Raw genomic sequence first — 21,664 nt, forward strand, 5'->3', positions numbered from 1 at the left:
TTTACTTAGAATTGTCAGAATAATTTTGATGCTGTATCTACTGACAAGCCCTGAAAATCTGGGTAAATTACAATCTCTCTTGTATCTAAGGTTCCTTGTTGTAAATGTAAACCATGCACTCTCCTGCTCATGAGACATTTACAGCACACTTGGGTAAATTCAGAAGTATTTCACACATAATATTACTATATTAAAAGTCACTGGATTTGTAGGAGTATTGTACTCCCCTAGTTGATAGCAGATAATGTGTTAAGCATCTCTGTTAAAGAATGGCCATCAAACCATTTCTGTTCATTCTCAAACACTTTCTACATAAACTTTAAAATAATTTTGATAAGATTTATTAAAAAGTATAAATGAGTTTGTTTTTTTTTTCAATAACTGAACTTTTTTATGTATCAACATTACAGTGATATAATTTGAAAGAATTTTAGTTTCTACAATATTCAATATTATCATCTGGAAACAGGGTGTGTCATCATTTTTCTAAACCTCTTACCTCTCAGTAAGTTTTGTATTTTTCCTTATGAAAAGACACATTCCACAAAAATCTCTGGTTAGGAATATTCCTAAGTAGTCTGCATTTGTTGCTCCTCTTGTAGAATAGTACTTTTCTTCAATTATGGCTTTAACTGGTAATTATTGGTATACTGAAAAACAATTTCTTTATCTATAGTTCAAATCTGATCATTTACTAAACTCTTAACAATTTTAAGAGGATTTTTTATTGATCCTTTTGGATTTCATGGATATATAATTCCATCAAAGCAAATATGGTAATTCTGTCCTTTTTTCTCATAGGAGTAAGTTTTTACTTCTGTTTCAAATTTTAATAATTGGCCAGAACTTCCAAGATACATGTTAATAGTAGGCATTCGTCCTTTGATGACAAATTTGATGAAAATCTGAGTTGAATTTGACAACTGCATATGATGTGTATGAGAGAGCATTCTTTTGGTCTCCAATCTTCAAGAATGTTTCACAGGAAGAGGAATTGAACTTCAAGTATTATTCATTCAGCAACAAATATGAAAGTGCCTACTATTTCTTAGGAAATGTTCCAAGTCCTGAGATTATAGTGGGGAACAACTCAGGCAAGCTCTTTGCTGTCACATAGCTTACTGAGGGAAGAAAGACAATGAACAACTAAATAAAAATGCCAACATAGCCAGCACTTATTTTATACTTAGGAAGTGCAACTTCCTATACATAGCAACTACACAAGTGTTTTTATTTACTGACCATTCCTTTCTCACAGAGCCCTGTAAGGAAACTACTATTATTATCCCCCTTTTCAGATGAGGAAACTAAGGCACAGGCACAGAGAGCTAAGTAACAGTCAGAGGTCATATAACTAGGATTCAAGATCAGGAGGTCTGGCTCAAAACCCAAGCTCTATGTGATATTGCCTAAATGAAGGCAACCAGGTAATTTCAGATTGCTTTTAACAGCTTGTAAGGAAACAGAGTGAAGGAACAATGGCAAGGGGAAAGAAACTATACTGGTTGGGCTGGTCAGGGTAGGAAGGTAGGAAGAAGTCACATCGGATCTGTAAGGCACCGAGAACAGTGGGAGAGGAAGACAGTGGTATGAAATGAGGTTGAAGAGGTATGCAAAGGCCAGGTACTAGAGGCCTTTGTATAGAGTCTGGATTGCTGGCAGTGAGAACACACTGAACAGTTTAAACATTTTAGAAAAGTTACTTTGAAAATAACCCAGTTTGTGTTTTAGAAACTCAAATGTGCATTAACAGAGAACTGGATGAGTTAACTATGATTCTGGCTCAATTCCAGGACCCTGATAATCATGACCTGAGCTGAAAGCAGACGCTTAACTGATGGAGCCACCCACTGCCCTGTGTTTTTTTTTTTTTTAAAAAAGGACGATCTTTACCTACTGATACGGAGTAATCTCCAGAACATATTAAGTCAAAAAGGAAGGTAGAGAACATTATACTTAGTAGAAGAATGGGGAATGCATATATCACACACACATAAATTAACACAAACACATGTATGTGTGCACCTAAGAGTTTATTTTTGCAAAGAGAAACACTAGAAGGATAAAACAGAAATTAATAAAAATGGGTAAAGAAAATGGGTAGAGAAAGTAAAACTGCTCTGAATACATATATCTTTTTATATAGCTTCATTTTTAAATTATGTTAACATTCCTTCTACATGTTCAAAATAGAATTTAGAACATTAAAAAAGCAAATCCTAATTTTGAAAATAATCTGAAACAATGTATCTAAACACTAACTTGTTAACATTGTCAACAGAGAGCAACTACTTTAAATTACTTGGAAAGAGTAAATTGACCATGCTTAGGGGAATATATTCTAAGACCAAAAAAAATTACTAAGTAATATTTAACTTCATTCAACTGTTTTACTATTGGTAATAATATTGGAAGAGTGATTCTGAAGTAATTTTATACATATTGTAGGACAAATGTATTAATGTTGTTCTTTCCTAAACAAATGTATTAATGTTGTTAGGAACGAAGGTTTTCAGTGTGAAAGGGGATTCAATTAGAAAATCAAAGAAATCAAGGAAAAACCCCAGTAATGTTCTCTTGAATTGGAAATGTGAACATGAACTTCAAATTAAAATACATATTTCTTCTAAGTTCTTGTCAATGAAAAGGTTTAGAAACTAACATTCCAGTTGCAATGAACACCTTTGGTCTCAAGAGTGGGTTTGCTAAATATCATTCCTTAATGAAATAAAGCAAGACTCCTTGGAGAAATGGCTGTTTGCAAGTTGACAGCAGGGAAAGCACAAGGTGAGATGGGGAAATTCTGTTGTAACAGCAAGGGAAACACCCACACCCAGAAGAAGCCGTGCCAAGACGACAGGTGAAAAGATTCCCACTGGTCAGCTGTGGGACATAATGAAAATTCGAACATCACAACAAGTGATGACAACTTATAGTAAAACATCAAATAAATAAAAATTTATGTGTCCATAGTAACACTCCCCAAAAGAAAGGAAGAGAGTGACAATTTCTCAGCACAAACTGAGCTAGAACAGTTTTTAAAAGTTCATGAGTCGTTTGCCATACTGAACTGGCTAGGAGAGAAAGGAATAGATTTCTTCACATCAATTAGCAGTATCATATCTGGAATGAGTGGAATTAATTCTGTATTAACCAGGAAATACACACATTCATAATTCAGTGATAACTGTATGGAAATAAATTATAATCATGATCTTCCAAGCAAACTCTCAAACACAATAAAATTACATTAGTCAGAGAGCAGCCTATGTAGAATTGCATTTTCCAGGACACAAGACAGCTCTGACTCCACTTTTGGTGTGCTATGTTTGGCTCAAGAACTAGGAAACCTGGCCATCTTTTTCTGTTAGGGTCAAGACTGTTCATGCTAATTTTTCCTAAATACTGACATAAGACTCAATTAAGTAAGGGCTGTAACAGGGGACAAAATTAGAACCAATGGAGAGTGTCATCACCAACCCTGTGATCCCATTTGGCACCTGAGGCTCCTGGGAAATGGTGCCAGCATATGTACAACCTGGCTTCTACTCTGTGTAGCCGGGCACCTTGCTTCTGCTACCTTTCAAAAAAAACCCAGAACAACAACAAAAAAACCCCATTAAAATAAAGAGGGAACTTTAAATCCAACTTGTAAAGAGATTGGGATGGGTGGGTGTGTGATCTCTACCTACTAATCTATAATTCCAATCTGAGACACCAAAAAAACCAATGTTGATAAATGATGACTGGACATACAGTCTTAAATGACTTCTAAGTCTTCAAAGTAAGATTAAACTATTTCTACACAGTTTTAGTGTTGTCATTATTGTTGTTCATCTAGCTGGCATTCTAGTCCACTGTGGTAGAGACAGTTGTGGTAAAAGGCTCTGGCATCCATAACTGAATAATGAGTTATCCATCTAGATGGATAAATTTCATTGTATTGGGAATTTAATAAAAAATATTCAATTTAGTTATACTCAAATTTGAACATCTAACAATACTTCCAAATATAAATGTCTCTTCGTATTAATTTGTTCTTTATATTTTCTTCCCATTTCTTAGGTAGTAATATGGCCGGAAAAAGCTTACTGCAGACACGGACACTGTCCCCACCCACTGCTTTATAACAAACCAGAAAACTAAGTTAGTGAATCTACCTTTTGAGGAAGAGAAGTATGGAATACTGTCACTTACATCAGAAGACTTCTATTGAGGAAGGTAGAGTGGAGATTTGGCTTTAGACAGTTAAGTGCTTATAAACCCGTTTCAATAAAGGAAACTTGGATGCCACCATAAGGGTGTTAGCGTTAAGGTCCACCAAACATGCTGGATTACAGAAACGAAAATGGTGAACAGCATTTCAACAGATAAAACAGATCAAAAATAAAACACAAACAATATTTACACAAAAGCAAATCATGCCAGTTTATATTCAACTTCCCTTTTCTGGAGTTGAAATGCAACATGGGCCACAATGCTAACTTCTTCCATGTTCCTCACATGATAGACTTTTCCATCTGCGGTCTTTTTTTTAAACCACAGAAAAACCCAACTAGACCAGTCTTTCTAGTAGTTAAAAGCTTTAGCAGTATGACACACAACATAGTATCTCCAAGGTAGATCTTTATGATACCAATAACCAGCTTACAGGGTACACTAAAAGCATACAGTTCAGTAGGCCATAGTGAACCTTGACATGGAGACATGGGGCACCAGGTGTTGCTAATTACACAGCATAATTTTGCTCTAGCAAAACCAAAGATTCCTTACTTTCTCAGTATTTCACCGAAACCAGGCTTCTCTAAACTGGGTGGGTCTCAGAAATCTTCTAGACTGATTTGAATGCAGGGCTTAGATTAATTTCTCAGGAAATTAAATTACAAGATATTTGTGCCAGAAAAGGACTGCAGCATTAGGTTTATTTGATCGTAAGCACAGAGTTCTAAGATCAGTAATAAATTCATAAAGTCAAGCAGATGAATGAAAGAGTAAAGGTGGGATGCATAATACTTAAGGAGATTATTATTACTAAACCTAAGGTACAATAAAGTATGAGAATAATGTTTAGCATGTCCAGTGGATTTTCACGATTGTGCACAATATCCTTTTTTGCTTGAAGTTTTTAAACACATATTCGATGCCATTTGGTGGAAATTTAACAGGGGAATAGAACTGGAATTCTGACAGGTAACAGGACTACATGATATTTAAGGATCTTGTAACCTCCCAAGCTTTGTCTCTGTTGCAAACTTTGAAACATTTTGTTAAATAAATATGAAAATATTTGAGTTTAAAAACAAAATTCCATAAACTTGCTTTTAGTTAAGGCTAAATAATATATCTAGTCATACCAATAAGCATGAGGAAAGGATTTTCCTCTAAGAAATGTCAAAATGACTTTCTCACTTTGTTATTATATACATGGACTAGTAAGTTCTAAAGTTCTGCTCTTCAAAGGAGTATCCTAAAAATGAATTTTAAGAAAAAAAAGATAAAATTGTTTTTTTTAATATATTTTTTAAAGACTTTATTTATTTATTTGACACACACAGAGAGAGAGAGAGAGAGCACAGGCAGGGGGAGCAGCAGGCTGAGGGAGAAGCAGACTCCCCACTGAGCAGGGAGCACGATGCAGGGCTCAATCCTAGAACCCTAGAAACATGACCTGAGCGAAAGGCAATGCTTAACTGACTGAGCCACCCAGGCTCCAGCAGAAAAAAACTGTTGGGGGGCGGGGGAAGTCTATTGTAGTACATGGTTAGTTTTAACCTCACTACTATTTAAAAGCCTACTGGCCTAAAACTTTCTTAGACTGTTTTCAGGCCAAACTGATGGGAAAACATGACCACAAGACTAGGCCTGGGTTAGAAGGTCCTGGGTAATCAAAAACTAAGGACACTGAAAAACAATCAGAGGGTTTTGAAGGGACGGGGGGTGGGAGGTCGGGGTACCAGGTGGTGGGTATTATAGAGGGCACGGATTGCATGGAGCACTGGGTGTGGTGCAAAAATAATGAATACTGTTATGCTGAAAATAAAAATAAATTAAAATAATCAAAATATCAGAAGAAAAAAAATAAAACAAGGAACTGTTAGTAGTAGTAGAGCCCTGTGTAGGTATGCTTACTTTAAAAAATATTTTTGATTATATAGAAAAGTTTAAGAGAATTACATGACAATATCGATGTGCATATCATCTAGCTTTTCAGTCTTAACATTTAGCCATATATTTCCTCAGATTCATTTTTCCTTTTTTTAAATTAAAAAAAAAAAAACTAAGCACTACAAATATAGAACACGGTTATCTTCTCCAATCCCATACTCATACAGAGAGAACCTTTATCAGGAATTCAGTATGCTTTTTTGTGTTTTACCACATGTGCTTTTTTGTGTTTGTTTTTAAAAAAATTTTAGAGAGCTTCATTGAGGTACAGTTGACATACGATAAACTAAGTTTTTTTTTTTAATATTTTATTCATTTATTTGACAGACAGAGATCACAAGTAGGCAGAGAGGCTGGCAGAGAGAGAGAGGAGGAAGCAGGCTCCCCGCCAAGCAGGGAGCCCGATGCGGGACTCGATCCCAGGACCCCGAGATCATGACCCGAGCTGAAGGCAGCGGCTTAACCCACTGAGCCACCCAGGCGCCCCGATAAACTAAGTTTAAAATATATAATTCAATATGTCTTGACATGCACACATACCTTTGAAACCACCACCACAATCCAAATAATGAACAAACCCATCTTAGTATAGGTTTCTATAATTGCTTTCTATTTGTCTGTTTTTCTAGCTTGCCATTCAGGGGAGCACTATAAAATTGCCCTTTTTTATTACTGTGTATTGGCTAATTGATGACATAAGTTTTTATACTTTACACATGAATGTAATAATAAAGAATATATCCTATCATTTAAATGTTTTTAAAATAGGCAGAAATGGAATCATACTATATTAAGCCTTCTCCCAAATTATGTATTTTCAAAATATGTAATTGTGATTCAGTATATGCATTTTAACTACATTACAGGATTCCCTCATAAGTAAGTATATACCGCCACTCGGACTTCTCTTCTCCTACTGACTGTCATTGAGGGAGTTCCCAAGTTTTTGTTATTACCACCGATATTGCATTGAGCAACTCTTAAGTGTTTTCCCTGGACAACACTCAAGTTGAGATATGGGTTGTAGAGTATATTATTTTTCAAACATATTTCAACTTTGCTAAAATATTCTCTAAAATGATTTATCAAAATGTATACTCTCATAGGATGAATTTTTGGGTTCCCAGTCTTCATTTCATTATCTGATACCAAACAGATTAGTATGAAATTTTCTCCCACTTTAATATGCATTTCTATACTTGACAATCAGGTTAAGCAATATTTCATCCATTTATCAGCCATTCCCTTTTCCTCTTCAGTGAAATAACTGTTCATACCCTTTGCCCACTTTACTATTTGATGTCATCATCTTCTTACTGATGAACAAGAATTCTTTAGATAATCTAGAAATGAATCCTTTGTTAATTATTCACATTACAAATATCTTCTCCCAGTCTGTGACTTATCTTTTATTGCACAGATTTTAAAATGACTTTAAGTATGGTTTCCATGTTTTAAGATAGCTTTCAAGTAAGGAAATGAGTAAGGTCAAAAACATGTCCTATTTCCTCTAAATCTTTTTCACTTTTTTTTTTGGAACTTCTGTATGATTAGAATGGGGTTGAGATATAATCATATTATTTTTTTCCCTTCCTCATAACCAGTAATTTCATCACCTTCTACTGAATACTTACTTTTGACCCCTAATCTTTAAGATCGATTCTTAAGTGAAAGATGTGTGGCGCCTGGGTGGCTCAATTGTTAAGTGTCTGCCTTTGGCAAAGGTCACGATCCCCCAGAGTCCTGGGATCCAGCCCCGCATCGCATAGGGCTCCCTGCTCAGCAGGAAGCCTGCTTCTCTCTCTCCCACTCCCCCTGCTTGTGTTTCCTCTCTTGCTGTGTCTCTCTCTGCCAAATGAACAAATAAATTTTTTTCTAAAAAGACAAAAAAAAAGAAAGATGTGTACAGTGTGTGAGGGGTCTGTTTCTGAGTTCTCTCAATTCTTTCAGTCTCTCTCCCTCCATTTGTACCTCAATTTCTTAAGTTCTCACACTTTCTAAGTCTTAATATCTAGAGCAAGAGGCCCCTCTACTTACTCTTTAAAGATTATTTATTTATTTATTTGACAGAGAGAAATCACAAGTAGGCAGAGAGGCAGGCAGAGAGAGAGAGACAGAGGAGGAAGCAGGCTCCTTGCTGAGCAGAGAGCCCGATGCGGGACTCGATCCCAGGATCCTGAGATCATGACCTGAGCCGAAGGCAGCGGCTTAACCCACTGAGCCACCCAGGCGCCCTCTACTTACTCTTTAAAATAGCCTTTATATTTTTGGCCTTTTACTTTTTCATATGAATTTTAGAATCAGCCTGCCAAGTTAAAGAAGGAAAAAAATTGGGGGAGAATCTGATTAAAGCTGCATTGAATTATAGATTATTCTGGATGAAAACTGGCTTATAACATTGAGCCTTCCTGTCCATAAACACAGTAAATCTCTTCACTTATTTAAGATTGATTTTTCACGTCCTTCAGTAAATTTTTCTAATCTTTCCCCATAAAGGTCATATGAACTTTTGTTATAGCTACTCTCAGGAACTTTATGGTTTTTGCTACTAATGCAAATGGTACTATTTTCTAAATTTTATTTTCTAATTGTCACTAGTATATAAAAATACAGTTACCGTGCTGTGAAGGACCACTGATTCCTTCCAGTTGTTCCCCTGAGAAGTATGTAACTTTTAGTCCTTCATTTTCCTCATCTAGGAAAAAGTTAAAAATCTACCTAACAGAATTATGATGCTATGAGGATTAAATAAGAGTAGATTTTTAACTTGTAGACAATCATCAGCAAAGATTTGTTCATTTGCTTCTTCCTTTCCAATCCTTTAACTTACTTAATATCACTAAATTTCCAATAAACAATTATCTTATTCTTGATTTATATAGGTTGTTTCTTTTTTTTTTTTTAAGATTTTATTTATTTATTTGACAGAGATCACAAGTAGGCAGAGAGGCAGGCAGAGAGAGAGAGGAGGAAGCAGGCTCCCTGCAGAGCAGAGAGCCCAATGTGGGGCTCGATCCCAGGACGCTGGGATCATGACCTGAGCCAAAGGCAGAGGCTTTAACCCACTGAGCCACCCAGGCGCCCCTATATAGGTTGTTTCTTAAGTCTTACCATTATGAATAAAATTTTCTTGGGGTTTTTGGATGGAGAGCTTAACTATATTCAAGAAATTCCCTATGTTTAATTGCCAAGATAAATAAACAACTGTTGACCTTTATCACATAATTTCTTTGCATATCTTAAGAAGATCATTTAGTTTGTCTTGTTTAAGCTTTGAGTGTGGCAAACTAAATTTACACCCACTTTTAAAGGTCTTACTTTTAGCGACACCTGGGTGGCTCAGTCATTAAGCATCTGCCTTTGGCCCAGGTCATGATCCCAGGGTCCTGGGATCAAGCCCCACATCAGGCTCCCTGCTCAGCAGGAAGCCTGGTTCTCTCTCACTCCCCTCTTGTGTTCCCTCTCTCACTGCCTCTCTGTCAAAAAAATAAATAACAAATCTTAAAAAAAAAAAAAAAAGGTCTTGGTTTTATACTTCTATGATAAGTTCCCTTTACTCCTACTACCCTTGTATCCTTTGCATGGATGTAAATGAGTGCAAGAGACGTGAGAAGGAAACAGTAGTTTAAAAAAATAATGTCTCAAGCCCAAGTTCCAACTTAAAAACTGTAATAAACAAGGGAGTACTGTAAACATATTAGAAGTGACTTTTAATAAAGGAACAGAAATAAAATAATTCTATACAGTACAAGTATAGACAAATAATTCCAAAATTACTGATGCCTTAAATAGCAGCAAAAAAATATGGCATAGATTTAAGATTTGCAGTCTTAAGACCTGAAGTGAATTGTGTTACTTAGTATTTTCACATTTATTAATAGGGATATTGACCAGAGATACAAAAATTAACTTATTTTTAGTATGCACTGTCATATGTCCTGAAAGGATCTTTGGGCAACTGAGAAACATAGCTTTGGAACCAGTGTAGTAAACACTCACACCGGAGAAAATCCAATATAATCCTTATTTACTTTATAGCTCTGAGGATCAATTGAATTAGTCCAAACTAACCAACAAAGCTGTTATTTGAAATTAAATGAACTCAGAAATTAAGCTGTGATTCACTAGAATAATAATTCTACAAACCTTTTAAAGAAAAATTTCTAGATAGTTAAGATTCTAACGTGACTCAAATATAAGTCACAAAATAAACTGAACCCAAATCACTTTTCTGAGTACTACAGAATGTCTGTAACTTTTCCTTTTGCATAATATAGAAGAATTTTAACATATATAAAGCTTTTAGGATGAAGGACATAAAGGAAGTTCTTTAAGTCAGTAAGTGAAAATACACAAAAATAACTCTAATGATGTGTTTCTTTGATCTTACAAAAAACACCCTCCAAATCAGAGTAAAGGAGCTTCTTGCACACTGAACTTAAGAGTAACTTTTTACTTGATGGAATAAGAATATGTCCAAGAAATTCTGTCACTGACTCTTTTATCTCTCAAAATCTTCTGGTCTATCTTGTGTTAGATCTGCCTCAACCTGGCTCCACCCATGGCCCAATGTTGCAAAACAAAAATTGAATCCTAACCCCAAAAAAATGAAGGAAAATTTAGAAATAGTAATATCCATGATATAGTAATATTATAAAAATAATTATAGTACAGCTAATATTTATTGAGTGTTTATCTAAACTCAGTCCATGTTAGTATCACACTCTAAATGATTTAAAACTCAAAATATAACCCAGTTATCTGATCACTAGAATTTTCTTCTTAAAAGTGTAAGAACAGGGGCATCTAGGTGGCTCAGTTGGTTAAGCATCTGCCTTCAGCTCAGGTCATGATCCCAGGGTCTTGGGTTCAAGCCCCGCATGGGCTCCCTGCTCAGCAGGTAGTCTGCTTCTCCCTTTCCCTCTGTCCCCAGCTCATGAAATGAGCTGACATGAAATACTCTGACAAAATAAAATGTTAGAAAAGCACAGAAAGCTCTCAAGTATTGGAAAATGTCTTTGCTGTAGGAAAATTCATCAGTAGGAAAGAAAGGGCATCATTTAAAACTTCATCAAAGAGCTATATAAAAAAATAAATCGGGCTTTCTAATGATCTTGGAAAAGGGTGGTATAAAAATTTAAGATAGAAAGATCACTGTTAAATGTTACTGTTTCATGCACAGTATATTAGGTTTAGCACTTTTTAAGTAAAAATAATTTTAGTTGAATCATTTTATTTCTTTTTCTCCATGAAAACTTAAAATAGTAGTAAGGAGTCTTATATAACTAATTTATACAACATGCTTATATAACTATTTCCAAAACTTGATGCATAATTATACTATCTTTAATTGTTAAAGGCATTCAGAGTTGTTGATTACATTGTATGAGATACTATTATTTTTTTGATTTGCCAGCAAATCCTTGGTAAACAGTACAATGGCCATTTATAGTATTGTTTTTACTAGAAAATGCCATATAATTTATAAAGATTAATTTTTGAATTAGGTTTCCAGAATTTGCTGCAGTAATAGAAAAAAAAAGGTAAATATGATCTACAGGTTCTGAACTTCCAAAAACTTATTTCTATCTGATTTATACTCAAAATGTAAAATCCTCACTGTCTCCCTCAGAATTACTTTTCATTTTTAAAGCAAGAATACAGAAGTTTCATCCTTGAATTTCATGTCTCTTCGTCTTTGCCCACCACCAAAAGTAGATGTCCTAGAAAACCTTTAGATAAATTTGAGTATTAAATCTTAATATGCTGTTGAAATTGTTATGGAACAAGAAAGTTCAGAAACTCTTTTGATCAATGTATCATGAATTATTTTGGAAGTTGAGAGAAAAAACTGTTCTCTAACGGATGCATGTAACAGCTGTAAGGGACTGTCCCACAGACCAGCTCAGGGATGAGCTTCTGGAATGTGGACGACTGGAACAGTTTTGCTATCTGTACATTCCAACCTCAAAGGGAGGAAACCAGGTATTTGAGAAATGTCATGTACAATGCTAAATTAAAAATAGCATTGACAGTAATGGCTCTTGATTGAAAAATTGGAAAGCTACTAACAGTTACATAAGTCAAGCATGCTTCCATTTACTTAGGAGAAGAGGCATTTCAAAAGGCACTGCTCTCTGGAATGCAGGTGGATGACACGAAGGCATCCAAAAGATAAATCTATAGTAAATTTTAGAGAAGAATCTTTCAGACACAGAAGAGATAAGACCAATTCACTTGGAAAAAGAGAGGCAGAAATGGGCAACAAAGAGCTTCTTCAGAATATTCAGCACAACTCTTAAGCAGAATGGCATGCCTGTGGTTAACAAAAATATTTGAGTATTCGAATAAAAATGTATCTCTTTTTCAGAGTGAAGAATGAAACCAAAGCAAGATCAGGCTGCTGCTCTTCCTAGAGGAGCACACAAACAGTTATAAATTAGAAAGGGCATGGTTATGTTAGATCTTTATAAATCACAGTTCCCTTGGGAAAATGGTCATCAGGTTAAGATAAGACGCTCTCATTATTTACATTACACATTTACTTTTCTAGGAGCTATAAATTTCAGTAATATCAAAGAAGGCTCAAATTTAGCTTATCTGATTACAGTATGATATAAATAAGCTATACATTCTTCTTGCTAAAATTTACAGGTTCTTATTTTAAAATTTAAATTACAAATTAAAATAAATGTGATTTGTTTTGTTCTCCACACAAAAAAGAAGCAAAAAAAATTTTTTTTAACTTGGTGACTTTACCACCTCAGTTATTATATAAAAGACTCTGACTAATTGCATTTCTAAATACAGAACAGAAAGATTTGCAATTTAGCAAAGAAGAGTAGGAGGAAACATGAGGTGGATATAAATTTCTGATGCTAAAGGATTCTAACACAGGAATGGGATACAATATACAGATAACAGAAGTATCTCTAATGAGGATTTTTAAATAATCCAGGATCTTATTTTTCCAGGATGAACTAGTACTATTTGACATGAAGCTTAAAAATTATTTCAGGAAGACATCTATCCATAGATTCCTGCTTATAAAAATGGAAGTATAATAATTACATATTCTTAGGAATTCAGTAACATCAAAGGTAAGAAGACTATCAAAAATACTACATGAAGTTCTAGAAATCTGAAAATTTAGAACCTTAAGAGTGTGAAAACTCTTTTCTTGAAATTATATTTTTTATTAGATTCAAAACAGATTAAATGTAGATTAAAGTATAATCAGATTCACTTTGATGTCATCTAATCCTCTACTGAGCCATAAAGTTTGGTGTAGAACACTGATACGATCATAGGTCATTTTTCATTTGTTTCTGTGGATTAGTTTTTGTTTTGTTTTGTTTTGTTTTGTTTTTCCCAGGAGCCGGAGTGGAAAGGTTCTGTATTTGAAAGCATGGAACTGATAATGAGGACATTTTATTTAGAGGCAATCTTAAAAGCCTGTACCACAAAAAAAAAAAAAAAAAAAAAAAAAAAAAAAAAAAAAAGGACCATTAGCAAGGAGAGTAAGACACAGATTTTGCAGGCCGACAGACCTGAGGTTTTGAACCCACTGTCTAATCACTTCCCAGTTTGCAAGCTCTTGAGTATATAACCTGTTTAAGTCTCAATTCCAACAACTACACAATAAGAATGACAGTAATAATACCTATCAGTCAGGATTACTATAATGGTTACATAAAATTATATATGCCAAGCACTTACCTCAGTAAGTGTTAATAAGCAGGAGTTATTTTTACTACTATAGTTTCTTTCTCTTTACCTTTGGTCTAAAAATGTGTAGAGTCCAAAGCACAGGGCTAGCCAGAATCTGAGTCAGCTTTCCAAGCCCGGCTTAATCAAGTCTGGTTGTAGCTCCTAAATTCAGAGCTGAGATCACTAAGGAAGGATGCACACGAACATGGGGTCACTTTCTAGTCCTTCCTATAATCATCTTAAGTGTAAACTTAACCTAAGAAACTTCAGATTTCTGTTCCCTCCTGCCAAATAGCACATAGTACTACCTGATACTTTAAAAAACGAGTTACGGTCTCAAGCCATTATCACATGAGCAACAGGTGCTTTTTAAAAAACTGACAATGAAAAAGAACTGTAAATTCTGAAATCTCCCACATTTATGGTTTTGAAAATTAAAATATTGGTGTCATTTATATGGTAGTGGAACATTCCCGAGAATCAGAAAAACGTTCAGCTGCTTAATAGGGCTGATCTGTGATTCAGAGAACATTCCAGTTTCCATGCTATCTTAATGAAAAGCATTTGTCACCAAGCTCTAAAGAAACACCATAAATACGGAATTCTACCCTAGTGCTGAAAAAAAAATAATCTCTGCAACAGGAAAAAACTTAATTTATATATTTTATGGACAGAAATGGTTATTAACGCCTATGAGGAAAAACAACACACAGTACTTGAAGTAAAAGGGCTGGAGGGTTATTTCCTTATGCTAATTTAAACAGCCTTTTAATGCTGTCTGTTAAATTCTTTTTAGTTAATCAATACTGCCTGTTTTCCATCACCAGGAAAAAGTTTTTTAATGTGCTGGTTGTTTATGATACAAAGGTATGTTCTTTTAATCATGAAGACTTTTGTACATTAACCTCAAGTCCAGAAAACATTAAGATATAAGATGATTTGAAATAGAAAAATGGGAATTTCCTGAAACTGGCCAGGGAAGTAAGATATATAACCCAATACCTATGTAGTACAATCTACTTCAACAATTAATCCTCTCTACAAACATGACAAATACTAAAGCTCAATTACTCATTTTCTGAATAATGAAGTGACTAACCACGCACCTAAAAGCAATCAAGGAAACATGCTCCCCCAAAAATGTAAAAACAGACTCCGTGAAATATTTTGAATGTTGCTGGAGACAAGCGTTTGAATAACTGACAGATTCTTACCTCTTGCTGTGGCACAGGTTTTAGGATCAGTACTTAAAGTTACTCCCAGCGACTGTACTCAGCAGTGGATCCGACAGGACACAGGGCACAGGAGCTCTGCATTCCGGGTACAAGCATGCAGAAGAATCACAGCCCCCACAGCTCAGACCTGAGCCGCCTCAGGATAAGTCCGAGTTAGATCACCACAGCACTTTTAGGCTCCGGCTCTGTCTCCAGGCACCCCTTTCCTGCAGTTTTCTTTGCCACGTGGGGTCCCTACCCGAGGCGAGCTGGCTTGTGTGTGGGCAGGAGGCTCGCCTTCAGGAGCTTACTCCTTCCCTCGGCTCGAATGGCTTCCGCAGCACCGCAGGAAGGGCCCAGCCCCAACTCAGACTCACTGGCCCAACAGGCTGGGCCGGTCTCGCTCCACCCATCAACCTCACACAGGTGAGGAGTCCCGCTCGCGAAACACCAGCAGGAAAGTGGCATTTATTGTCCTTGCAATCTTTTAGAAATTTACTTATTCTTTGGTTGTTTATATTTGTTACCTGGGTGGGAGACAGTGTATCCAATAAAAAAGAGGCACTTCAGGCCCAATGAAGAAAGAAAAGCGATCAAGCACGATGTATTGCCAGTAAAAGCCTGGATCACTAAACCAGCAGCAACCCAGGATTGTTAGTTACTCCACTAACGTGGAGAAAAGAAAAAAAGGATCAGTTTACACTGCTTCTGTGTGAACAATTCTGAGACAACAACCTGTTAAGCATCTATTAGGAGAAGAAAATAAAGGAGTATTTTTCAGAATTGAAAATCTAGAATTAAATTTTCCTGCCTATGACTTCCTCCTTTGTAAGTTATCCGAGTGTTCCAATTGTAAGGCTGCTTATGTAAGTATTCAAGGGAGTCAATATTCATCATAAATAACAGTATTGCACTGTGTTTACCTATTTAAAATGATTTGAAGAAATAAATTAATTGTAAGAGACCAACATATTTTCTGTTACAAATGACTTATTTTTTACAAATACCAATGTAAATCCACATTCAAACATTTGTTCTTAATAAAATAATGCTACTATGTGTTAGATATAATTCTAAGTATTTTACACATAGTCTTTCCCTATAACCATATGGAGTTGATTCTAATACTGTTCCCATCTTGGAGATGAGGAAACCAAGGCAGAGAGAGGACTTAAGGGACTGACAAGGTTACACGAGCAGGAACTGCCAGATTCAAGATACCCAGAGAGTATTTACCAGGTACCATGCCGAAATCTTCTGCTATCGATCAAATTTAATCTCTTTCCTCTCTGAACATAGCTCTGAATACAAAATTGTTGATAAGTGGTAGGCCACAGTAAGAGAACCAATGAATTTATATAATTTTAAAATAGGAAAAACCACAGAAAGTTCCAGTATGTGGCAAGAACAAAACATGTTAATTTTTACCAGTGGAACAGCTGTGGATTTATGGATTTTGTTGAGTAAGAAATGACGCTCTTAAAGTTTTTTCAGAGTGGAGAAGGCAAAGCCACCCTTTAAGAAAAAAAAAAATAGAAACTAAAAAGCAGCCTTCCTCCCACCCTTTCCTTGGTTAGTACTGAAGACAACACGGAGGTGGAAGAGGGCAAGGGAAGAAGAACAGGAAAGAAAAGGGGAAGGAAGGAGAAAAAGAAGAGGGAGGGGGAGGTCCATGCTATAGAAAAGCCATCTGGGAATACTTCATACAACTCCTCTGTCCCTTGTGTTACCTAACATCTAAGCACAGTTAGCAATAAATTTGACAACAGTTTGCCCAGAGTGAAGGAGAATTCCGTAATTAATAACAGTAAATCTCACCTGAAACCCAAATGGCTGCATTCTATGCTGTATAAAAATACATGTTAGGAAAATGAGAGTATGCAAAAAGTGCTGAATGCAAAGCAAGGTCTGTAGTCTCGTTCACTGCAATGTGACAACGTCAATTTCCTGGTATGGAGAATGTGTTGTAGGTTATGTAAGATGTTAAAACTGGGCGAAGTTGGATTTTGCGTATATGCGATTTCTCTGTACTATTTTTGCAACTTCTTCTGAGATGATAAGTATTCAAAATAAAAAGTCAAAACAAAATGGCTGATTGAAAGCATCACATTTTGTCTTCCAATGACTGCTTCTGGCCCAGGACAGGTCACTTGTTATTTTTCTCTCGTATTTAACAGAACGTGTAGAGGTTGTCCTGTGAAGCACTAACATGTACCTGTGTGGGTGAAGGCAGCAACAGGGGAGCTCACGGGAAAGGCAATAGCTACATTCTACTCATACTATTCTAAGAATTAGCTGAATTATTCAAACATTTCACAGTATGTCTAAAAATTCTGCAGGTTTCATGGCCAGAAATATATCCAGAATCCAATCACCTCTCCCCACTTTCACAGCTACCGTGCTGCTCTGAGCCACCCCCCCTCTCCTGCCAGGCCTACTGCAACAGTTACCAGTCTCTCTTCTTGCGCCCGCATCTTCTCCTTTCCTTAACACATCAACCAAAATGATCCGCTAAACAAGGTCAGTCGAGTCAAATAAAAGCTCTGCACAAAACCTTCTAATGTCTTCCCATCTAATTTTAAATGAAAGCCAAAATCCGTCCAGTGGCACCCAGGCCCCAAAGAGAACCCGACCCCTCCCTTCACCTCCAAACCACATCTCACGTCACTCACTGTTCTAGTCAAACTTCTAGCAAATCCTGTGACAAACCAGGCAAACGTGCAGCTCAGCATCCTCAAGCAAAACTCCCCCCAGGTAAGTGCATAGCTCCCTTCATTTCTTTCAGGCCTCTGCTCAAAAGCAACCTTCTAATGAGCCCTTCCCAAGAACTCTACCCTCCTTTGGAATTACAAACCCACATGAGCCACATACCCACACTTCCTAACCCCCGCACCCCCTTCCAGGCTTCATTTTTCTAAAGCACTTACCTACCATACTGCATATTTTACTTGTTTACCTTCTTCTCTCTCATCACACTTGAATATAAATCCCAAAATGACAATATTTCTGTCTATTGTGTTTGCTGTCTTAGCCCTAGGACTTAGTATGTACTCTGCAAATTCTGATCAATGAATGAGTGAATACTGGAAATGACCAAAAATGGAAAAGGTTTACTTACTTGGGGGTAAGAAGAAGACTCACTAGGGGCCCATTCCTAGCATTGGCTAAAGGGCATACAGGAGGGGCAGGAAACATTTGTGATTACTAGAGTGAAAACTGTTCAAGTTTGGGGCAACAGGATGGCTCAGTCGGTTAAGCATCTGCCTTTGGCTGAGGTCATGATCCCAGGGACCTGAGATCGAGCCCCAGTCAGGCTCCCTGTTCAGTGGGAGCCTGCTTCTCCCTATGCCTCTGCCCCTCCTCCTCCCCCAACACGGCCAGCTCATGCACTTGCATAAACACGTTCGTTCTTTCTCTCTTGATCTGAAATAAGTGAATAGGATCTTTTAAAAAAAGAAAATATTCATGCTTATAATTATCAATCAATGGTTTTAGAACAAGCGTTATATATAGAGGATGTAAATCAGGATAAAATAAAATATATGTCAACAAGCAGATAAGGAAAAAAGACACAAAAAATGAAATATCAAGTTCAAAATAAGTGAACTCATTACTATACACTATTTCCAAATGACTGACACAAACAATAGCTACTGCAGACTAAATACTGTCCCTTGTTATTCAAAACATAGTCTTGGGACCAGGATCATGGAATTACCTGGGAGTTTATTAGAAATGCAGAGCCTCAGGTCTGGCCCTAGGCCCACTGAATCAGAATACACAGTTTTTAATACTATCTGTCAAGCAAAATGAGCACACACTGGCCTGAAGAGCCTTCATGAAGAACACAGTAAGTCATTTGAGGCAGGAGAAAAATCAATAGTCAAAGAGAAGGAGGGAGACCCCAAAGCATACTGCAAGGTAAGGAAAGGGGTTACTGACACTAAATATGAGTTAGATCACAAAGATAAGTTAGTTCTAGTATTGATAGAGCACCTCAAATTCTAGACTAAAGATTTTATACGTAATTCTGGAACAGAAGGAAATCACCGAAGTTTTCTGAATCCAGGGATTTCCAGATAAAAGCTGTATTCTAAAAATTCATCATAGTAGTAAATATTGAGACAGTAATTAATTATACAACCATTGTACGAACCTTCTGTGAGGGAGAGAAAGATGGATGAGACACACTTGCCCCTTGTGAGGAGACGGCAATTTCATGAGCAAGTCGGAGCTGCTATTCAGTCTGGCTAGGGGTAAACAGGAGATGGGTGAGGGAGAGACGGGTCAGGGAAGCGCTCATGTAGGAAGTCGGTCACCGCCTGAATCTTGAAGCAGAGAGGATTGCAAGTGGCCAAATTGGGGAGGAGAGCATTTTATGCTCTAGCATAGCTGGAGCACGGGGAAAGCTCTGAGCACATGTGTATTCAGAGCACACAGACGCAGAGCCCGTTAGAGCACACGGGAAGAAAGACTGGAACAGGGGAGCAGAAGATGGCTCAAAGTGCTAGAACAGAATAGAGTCCAGAGTGCGGGCTTGAGGAAAGACTGTAGGATAGTTTTTGGATTAATTAGAGAGGCATTAGCAAGGATGATGGTGGGACTGAAATCATATTAAGCAGGGTCCTATAAGCACTTCTTGTCAGCCTCCATTTAATCCAGTTTTTGCCCTAATTTCTCTTCTGTTGGTAGAAGCCTTGTGGAAATCCAAATATGTTCTCATTCACTCCTATTATAATAAAAGCTAAACATAATAAATAAATATTTGTTTTGAGAGAGAGAATATCAAACTGTATCTCTACTCAATATTCTAGAGTGGGACAAATTCTAGATTTTGAGTTACTGAACAGCAAACGAGCTAATCTTTGTCTTGGTACAGGACATGACACATAGTAAGAGCTACATAAGTGTTGGCCACAGATTCAGCCAGATGTCAGAAGACGTCAGTAAATCCTAGTTGTGAAACCTCAGGCAAGCTGTCTGACCTCCCTGAGTCTCAGTGGCCCCACTTGTTAACACAGGTGTGGAAGGGGATTGAAATACTCTCCCTATTACCAGTACCTCACAGGATTGTACCAAGATTCGAATTCCAATTCACATAGTGGAAATACAAGCATCCACAAACTCTAAAGCACTTTACAGATACGTGCTGGTGTGAATCTTCTGTTTGTCCTTGATACATGGTATGAAAATATTCTGTTGCTTGCAGTGTATTTGAAAGCAAACTCCTCAGGGCCTTCTAGCATTTTGGTACTCCTTTGAATCTAATATCAAGGCCTCCTAGGGTACCAATTTTAATATCTGATTCTTGAAGGATTAGCCTCCAGATTATAAGCAAAAACTCAGTGCACATAATGTAAGTAAAAATGTAACTTACTTTATTTGATATAAAGTGTCTGGTTAGTTCGTAATAAAGTGACATGTTAAAGAAACATGGTTACAGAAGAGCAAAGTGTGAGAAACTCAAAGAAAGAAAACAGAAACAATTCAGGAACAACAATAAAAAAAAAGAGAGAGAGAGAGAGAGAAAGAAAGAAAAGAAAAGAGAAAAACTACAATCAGGCAAAATTGGTTAAAAAAAAAAAGTAAAACAACAAAGGAAGTGAGTCACTAGAGGACCAGTTCCCTAAAAGAAGAAAACAAACAAACAAAAAATTTTATTTTAAAACTATGCTACATATTTGGGTTAATTTGTTACCTTATAAACTACTTCTTAATATAAGGATTTCAACAGTATTACATCTAATTACTAAGTCCTTCCCCTAAATGAAGGCCTCAGCTACTTCTATGTCTACTAATCAAAAAATTTAGCTGTCACTAAACAGTAAGACAAAAATTTATAATGCAAACTCTATTCAAGGAGCCATTGACAGAGGCTCCCTCCCCAACCGTGGTCCCACGAAAACTACTGTAATTCATTTCTTTCAGTGATATACAATTACATGTTGGTATAAAGATTTTACCAACAAATAAATACTAATTTCATATCTAAGTAAACTAAATCTAGTTTGTGATACTCTGGAGTTTAAATAACATAACAGTGCTAAGCATATATCAATAAATAATACAGCTGACATTTATTAAATATCCAGGGGCTTTAAATGTCTTATCCCTAATCTTCAAAGGGCCGCCTCACTTTTTAGATAAGGGAATTAAAAGTCAGAGAAGCCAAATGATGTGCACTCACAGTAAAATGTGGCTCAGAGATTAAAACAAAGTTGGAGCCTATTCTCTTGTCCCTTCAGCTGTGCTGCTTTTCATACATATACATAAATTGAATAAATTATCTAAGAAGTTAGAGCTATTGTCAGAAAATATTAGGTTAAGCCTCTGCCTTCAGCTCTGGTCATGATCTCAGGGTCCTGGGATCAAGCCCCGCATCAGGCTCTCTGCTCAGCTGGGAGCCTGCTTCCCCATCTCTCTTTGCCTGCTGCTCTGCCTACTTGTGATTTAAGTAAATAAAATCTTAAAAAAAAAGAAAAAGAAAATATCTATTTTATGGGGTGGCTGCATTAAGAAGGACCCTTGGAAATTACTTATTTGGACAGGATGGAATTAAGAGGAGGTACAATCAT

The 21,664-nt window shown here is 36.5% G+C and overlaps 1 protein-coding gene across 4 annotated transcripts in view; it reads right to left on the bottom strand.

Annotated features, from left to right (window-relative positions):
• The window catches only part of ARHGAP32 (Rho GTPase activating protein 32), a 201,368-nt gene that overhangs the window by 36,495 nt on the left and 143,209 nt on the right, over positions 1 to 21,664 (bottom strand). Inside the window, exon 1 of one of the 4 annotated variants that reach the window (XM_044258197.1) lies at positions 15,090 to 15,437. The exons of the other annotated variants lie outside the window; for them this stretch is intronic. The gene's annotated coding sequence lies outside the window, so the exon portion shown is untranslated. Of the gene's footprint in view, positions 1 to 15,089; positions 15,438 to 21,664 lie in introns of those variants that run through there. 4 annotated transcript variants of the gene reach the window in all.

This window comes from Neovison vison, chromosome 7 (genome assembly GCF_020171115.1).
Source record: "Neovison vison isolate M4711 chromosome 7, ASM_NN_V1, whole genome shotgun sequence".
Taxonomy (NCBI): domain Eukaryota; kingdom Metazoa; phylum Chordata; class Mammalia; order Carnivora; family Mustelidae; genus Neogale; species Neogale vison.